Here is an 8,028-nt window from a genome sequence, read left to right as displayed (position 1 = left end):
AGTTAACACAGGTTAATAATATATGTGAGAAATATACGCCCATGTTAACTGGTGCTATCACAATTTAACATGGGCATATGCAAGCCTCAAAACAACAAAGTAGGTTCATCTTTGCCTCACATACCAAAACTGATGTACAACAAACTGGCATGTCCCCACTAACACTTTATTCCGTTTTGGGGGTTAATAATATGAAACACGTCAGTCATGTGCAAAAGTTATCAGAACTTATTGTTATCTTAGTCTCGGTGAAGTTATGCAGTGAGCTGTGATTTGAAGTGAACATTTGAAATTTATTTTCTCCGCGTTAGACTTATATTATTTAATTTGTTGGTCCGAATTTGACGACAGAAAATGGTCATCATCAGGCTTGGAATTTCACCATTCTGGGGGCAAGGCCACTTGGCCTTCAGTTGGGCATATTTAGTGGGGGGCACAAAGGCCACATGTCAGGGCACCAAGGCCAAAGTTAACTATACAGTAGTAGGCTATAAAAAATGATCAAAGTTGTATTTAGCCTATTCACTGCAGTAGACCTGCATCACTGTATGAAACATTACAAAAACATGAAACATGACATAACATAGAACTGTAAATCATCTGATCATCTAATATTTACAGATATCTAGGCTATATATATAACATTTATTTTATATTTGGCCTGTTATGAAATCATGTATTGAACAATTTAAGCACAGCTCAGCTTTAAGAAACTCAAATAGCCTAGAGGCATGCTTAGCATTTTGTGATCATTAAGGCTACTTTCACAAACTCTTAGTCAGCTGTCCTCTGATTTACCAATATCTAGGCGATATTTGTAACATTTATTTTGTATTTGGCCCGTTATGAAATCATGTGGAACATTTTAAACACATTGTAAAACTTAAAGCCCAAATTTGGAGACATTCATGTATGTCGAACTTTACTGCAAATTCAAAACTGGATTACTCTGGAACGGCTAACTGTACCGGGGACTGCTTTACACCTTTGTGTCCGGTAAGGTCTCCTGTTTATTCTGATATGGTTTGTCATGTGTTAAAAGAAGGGTTCGTAAAGTATTCCACCGAGATGAATGGGTAGGGAGATCATGGGACACAACCTTCAGTAGAATGTATGATTAAATTGAATTATATTATTTACTTTTCTCGCGAACCGTTCAACACAGCAATTATCGGCTAACATCGTTTAAAAGCTGAGAAAAAGCTCTTTCATGTGATACTTTGGATGTCTGTGTGATGAATAGGCTACTTCGCGAGTAGTTCAACTGAGAATGGGTGAATTTGGACGCACTTTCTTGCGCTGTCACTTTCTCCACTGCGTAAAAGACTAAATTAATTTTATTTAGCACAGGCTAAATAAAAATCGCTAGGCCTATTAGTAGGACGCAAAGCAGAATATTGAAAGAAGGGGCACCAAGGCCACCGTGGCCTGTAAATCTCTGATTTTCAAAGGGGCCTCACGGCCAACGCAAGGGGCTACGACGGCCATGGCCTTCGTGGCCGCCGTGAAATTCCTACCCTGGTCATCATGGTAGCATATTTATGGATTACAAAACTTTAATGTAGCTACGAGAGAGTTTGATGACAGATGATGCTGTTTCAGATTCCCACATAGCCTCAATTAGAAAATAGTTTAACCTACTGCTCGTTTAGCAGCCTGTTGCAAAACATTCACGTAGCCTAGATGTGTTTGCTATAATGTCTTGATCCATTGACAAATAAGCTGTCACAAGACAACATAGGCGTACCCATTCATTTAATGGGAACACCATGCTATTGTAGAGATGCAAAATAACCAGTGGTGCAGCAGGGTGGCCTACTGCTAGCTTGCTATTTTAGTGAGCAGTTTGAGGCCCACACGTGATCATTATTTTTGCGCATTATAATCATGATGTATGATCTGCCCACAAAAAAAACAACGTCTGAAGTGGGGTCATGCATGCAGTTTGTTGTAACTGTTTTGGTATGTGAGGCAAAATTAATCTGCATTATTCAACATGGACATCAGGATATCAGTAGCTAGGTAGCTAGCTAGTAGACTAGCACTAGATTAACGATTGTTGATGATGGCATTGAAGTGACTGCTCATCTCTCTGTGGTGTAGTGGTAGTGCTGATTGCAAAGTACATTTTGCCTCCGGGAGACTTCGAAACCCAACAAAACCTTCGTTGTTTTACTTTGACACTGCAGTTTGCAGAGCATTTTGTGTGGATAATGCTTAAGCGGACATGCATTATACATGAACCGGTGATTTCCGCGTGTTTTCGGCAAGATCTTTCTTTGTATTCTGTCTCACTGTGGCCTTGTGAAAATGTGAATCTCCCGGCACTCGAGGGGCGGAGGCAGAGTAGCGCTGTTAACAAGTAGGCAGAGTCTTGTTGAATATTCACGGATTTTATGCAAATATCACAAGTTAAACTGCTCACCATCTAAACTTGAACACTGGTGTTATACGGTAACTGGCTTCTGGAGTTAACGTAACCGCCCCCTTCGTTTGCAGATGTGTTCAGCTGATGATTTAGCCTCCGATACCTGGTCGCAGATTCGTCTGTTTAACTCAAGTTCAAATAGACATGTTTGTGATGCTCCACTTTGTTGTTTAATAAAGTTTTACAACACGATGTGTCGGCGTTGGAAGTGTCAGGTTGTCTGTAGTAGGCTAGGCTACTGGACCATGAATATGCCACCAAATAAATAAAACTAAATAAACTCCATGTGGGTCTCGAACCGCTACTAAATTAAATTGCTATTTGATATCCCGACATCAACCTGCTTGCGCCACTATTTGATATCCCGACATCAACCTGCTTGCGCCACTAACCAGCTGATGCTTCCCAGCGAAATTAGCCATACTTATTTAAGCTATAGGCCTACAAGTAAAAGAGGTCACCTAGTATGTTATTGTGTTTGTAGCAGGTTGTGGATCATGGTAACTGGCTACTGTGTTATCTTGCAACGTTGCCCAAGCCATTTAGACCTTCAAAGTATAGCCTAGGCTTAATGGATTCTACATTTCACTGACTGCTGCAGGCTGCCCGCAGCCACCTAGTCTATCTTCAGCCTAAATTGAGGAAGCATTGCTGGTCTAAAAATCTATAAATTAAAAAAAAATGTGAATGGCGAGGATTGAACCCGTAGGCTAGATAAGCGTAAAAGGAGCTTTAGGCCTATATCACCGCACCACCCTATTACGCCACATGCAACTTGACATTTTAAAAGAAATAAATTATTAAAATATAATAATAATATAACTCATATTATTATAAAAATAACTAATTGAATGCCAAGCATTCCAATAACTCATTGAATGCCAAGCTGTTTTCGGGAGCTTTGTCCTAGAGTGCCAGCAATCTAGACCATTGTTGATGATTTTTGTACAGCCACAGCATATTCTGTGTTATAGCTATGAACACATACAATAGCTCGATTAAAAGGTGAGACTTTAAGCTTTCGGTGGGTGCAAACCGTGTATTTCTACACGCCTCTGTTCCTGAGAAATCCCAAGGAAACAGTGGCTAGTTTTCATCAAAATCACTTTTTTTTTTTTCTAGAAATGGAGATATAACGTCTTTCATGAAATATGAAGTGTTGCCTGTTACTTACTTGTGTAAACTTTCGGGGAAGTGATCAGCGAGACCTGGCGAGGCTGCCATCTAGTGATAGACCCACGAAAACGTGCATGCTTTACTGATTCGACCCAAAGCGGCAACCGAGTTATGATAAAATGTCCAGATGCGTTTTCATGAGTTTTCGATCGTCATATATTTAATTTCCCAAAATCACATATAAGGTGTGTTAGTGTCTAGTTTCGTAATTTAAAAAAAAGCTAAAAACGTAATATTCCGTTTTTGCCACTCAACGCATGGGAAGGAAAAACTTAATATTACGTTTTTGGCACTCAATGAGTTAAAATAAAATATACAATTCCAATACACCTAAAACTTATGTTAACATCTCAGAAACACGAACGTAAATAGCCTAGGCCTACCTGTATCTTGTGATTTGTGACTCGCAGTGCACAAATTTTGTGTAAAATGTGGACACGGTAGACTTCTCCTGCACGTTGCAGTGTGCGCTTCAATGCGTGTGTTTCATTGAACTGAATTCTAGAAAGCATAGACTGGACTAGTGGATACAAAATTGTCAGACAAGAGCAACACAAATTACAAACCAGAGTGGTGGTCAGTTGTGATGTGCATTAGGTTAATATGCAGATTATTGTTTTGTCATACTTCTATACTCTTTGCTCGAATGACAAAACAATAATCTGCATATTAAGTACTTCTATACTCTTTGATTCGAGTTCGAATCTCATAGTTGAACATTTTTATTTTATTTATTTGCTAGCATTGATAATCCTGTGTTAGAGACACTTCAAGTAGAGGAGGCCACAGCCTGGCAGCAATCAGTGAAACGTTTGTAAACTTAACCATGTTAGGTGTAGTAAGAAATTTTGGCCTTAAAGGTGTTTCCATTTAAGTACATGCTATATTCAACCATTTGCTCTTTTGGTATGGTCTGTGCAAAGCTGAAGAAAGAGACGCTGCTGTAAGCAGAAAGTGAAGGAGAGATTTATGAGGTAACAACTGTGGAATTTCATGTTCAAGGTGTTTGTGCAGCCATGCTGAGCGTATGGATACAGCCTTGCTGTATGTGTCTGCGTATGCCATGCTGTCTGGAGGAGTGTGTGTATGTCATTGCTGTGTATGTGTGTACCATTGTTGTGTGTGTGTGTGTGTGTGTGTCCTCGAAGGAGGCTGGGTAGGCCTCTTCTCGACGGCTGGCGCCCTAAGACCTTATTTACTGTCTTGGGGTCAATCTTGACTGAATTCCATGGCCCTTGGTCGTTATGGGATACAGCCTTATAGATATGGTTGACTCTTGGGTAACTATGTCGTAAACAAGTTTGCGTACCATTAATGGAGATGTCATGTCTTGTCTGAACTGTCAGTAGGGTATAAAAAGTGTTTCCTTGTTTGTAACATCAGACTGCGTCTGTTGGCAACACGACGTAAGTCTCCGGATTCGTGAATAAAGCTCTCTGAGATTTCTGACTTCACTCCTGGCTGATTCTGTTCCCACATAGGCCACTTTGAAGGCCTAAGTCATGGGTGGGCAACTAATTTCCCCAAGGGGCCACATGACAAACTGGGACTGTTGAGGAGGGCCGGACCCAAAATACCAAACTCAAGTCTGAACTCAATTCTGTTCAATTCTATCCTGTTCTTGTATAACATTAAGTAAATCATATGGTTTTGTTTACTAGTGTAAGAACAGATGAAAATGTGAGGGAGACAAAGGAAAAACAGCAATATTTAATCTATGTCCAGTATTTAATCCTCATTCTCGAAAATGATTTTTTGACATTGACATTTTTCTTATCAGTTTTCAAAGACTGATATAAAAAAGTACTACAATATCTATATAATTAGGCTAGGTCATGAAAATGTGAATGAGTCAGTACAACCGATAGGCCTGTGCCACCATTTCATCAACACTCAGCAATATTTCATCATTAAATCATTACCATCATTAAATTAACTCTATGCAGAATTAGACTACGAAAATGTGGAGCAGACAATAGTAGGCTGTCATTAGTTAATCAACATGCACAAAGAAAACTATTTTAAAAATGTAGGCTATGTTTTTGTTTTATCTTTATGCACATAACTGTGATTGGTCAACTCGCTCTGTGTTGAGCCGGCTGCTTCAAGCAACCTGTTGGTAGTAGCATCATACTAGTTCGCTAACATAAGCTTTGCAAATAAACTCAGACATATTTAGCTTACAATTGCGGGGTTATCCGATTGTAAACTGTCTATCTGCCAGTAACGTTTTGAAATGAACACTTCGTATCGCCAACGAGCAGCAGTAGGAGTTCGTTCTAACAACCTTTGCGGTGGTGAGCGACGCAGACATAAGAGACACAAAACTTTGAAAGGTTTACGCCGACGTAAAGGCAACTACATTGTGTCGACGCAGAAGCATAAATTCTATTCACCAGCACATCAGTGAGGGTGTTTACGTCGTATGCAAACACGCACAAATGTATGGGCGTACAAATAGCAGTCGCTTTCAAAATAAAAACAACGATATTGATTTGCATGCATTATCTCTATGCTAGGCTCTTGACTATTGTTCTTTCACGGACCTTACGCGGGCCGGTCAGGGAAAGCCCACGGGCCGTATGTTGCCCATGTATGGCCTAAGTAAACGGCTTGGGCAACATTGCAAGATAACACAGTAGCCAGTTACCATAATCCGCTGTGTTAACCTGCTAAACACAATAACATACTAGGTGACCTATTTTACTAGTAACCTAAACCTAGTGGATATGGCCAATTTCCCCACAGAGTGTCAGCTGGTTAGTGGCGCAAGCTGGTTAATGTCAGGTTATCATGCAAGTAGTTTAATTTAGTAGTGGTTCGAGACCCACGTGGAGTTTATTTAGTTTTATTTATTTGGTGGCATATTCATGGTCCAGCGCATGTAGTAGAGTTGGATGTCTCGAGACCGGTCTTGGTCTCGAGACCGGTCTCGAGACCACTTTTACGTGGTCTCGGTCTTGTCACAGTCTCAACCGTCTTTGGTCTTGGTCTTGTCTTGGTCTCGGATCCCTCGGTCTTGTCTTGGTCTTATTGTCTTGGTCTTGCGGTCTCGGGTCGACATAGTGGTCGGGAGATTTGCAACAAATATGTCCATGATACAAAACATAACATTCGATAATGCAACATTAAATTATTTCGCCTTTCACGCCCTTCAAATGCAACCTTTCGAATGCAACCAATCAATGACATGTATTTTGTTGTGATTAAGAAACTGGCGCTCATCCAATCAAAAGACGCAAGTGTAGCCAGCGCGAAACGTTAGGTTTACGTCGTAGCTGTCAGTCTTAGTCAGACCTAGTAATAATAATGTCAGCGAATTCCGCCATCCTTAAATTTGCATTCACGGAACATAAAGAAATTTGCAGTCCAGGGGCAAGAAAGAAGCATTCTGCAAAATGCAAGTTTTGCAAAGTCTCTCTCTCTCATCATTGTCATGCAATTGCTATAGCCTACATAGTTTATCTCACCCAGTCTACGAAAACATTTACAGTGAGTGAGCTCACAGTCACACACATTCATGACATGCTCTGTCTCTGCATTGTTCTGTCTGTAGTTGAAATAATACCTTCTTAAATTTAATTTAAACTGGGACTGAACCTCTTACCCCAGCAGGGTTCTCAAGTCTCACGCAATGGGCGTGAGACACACGCAATTCAACAAGTTCACACGCTCACACACCACACCTTGCATTTCTCACGCAGAAATATTACTAGGGATGTCAAGGTATCTGCATAATTATTAGAGGAGGCGCAGGGATACGAGAGGATTTCTCGCAGGGTTCAGAACTAGCGCACCACTCACCAGCAAAATTAAAAAAAAAAAATAGCCACCGACATCCAATCAAAAAATAGTAGGCTATTCGTTGTATCCGGGTAAAAATTCCAAAATAGCACATCCCCTCCCTACAACCACGTTATGCTTGTGTGGGGTTACACGTTTAAGATTTCAAAACTGCACCAACATTCTTTTTATTCAGAAATTCAACTGTCTGTCATTTGGTAAACCAGCCTACTTATGGTACTTTACAGGGTGTGTAAATCAAGCCTTTTCACGAACATTTGGCCTAGCCTACTTTATGGCAAATTATTTCTTATCTATAAACTAAACTAAACTGTCGGTCATTAAGAAAACCTAATGATTGTGTCGTTATAGCTTTGTGTAAGCCAGACATCAGCAACGTTCATTTTACACGACCAATCACTCTCGTGGCTGCCTGCACTTTCCCTGTCGTCACGGCTGCAACTTTCGCACTCGTTTGTGCTTTTTAGCGCCGTGTTCATCAGGTCCCGGGACACCCATCTGATCCTCCATGGACCATGTCAACAATGAATGAAAATTAGCTTATTATTAACAAATGTTATCAATTTGAGCGAGTATGCTACACATAGGCCTACATTTTTTTCTAAACATACAGGACTGCT

Source organism: Alosa pseudoharengus, unplaced genomic scaffold, assembly GCF_046254945.1.
Source record: "Alosa pseudoharengus isolate Yale_2024_CS ecotype anadromous, Long Island Sound unplaced genomic scaffold, YU_APseudo_1.1 YU_APseudo_1.1_scf_1, whole genome shotgun sequence".
NCBI classification, from domain to species: domain Eukaryota; kingdom Metazoa; phylum Chordata; class Actinopteri; order Clupeiformes; family Clupeidae; genus Alosa; species Alosa pseudoharengus.
This window is presented reverse-complemented; position numbering follows the sequence as displayed.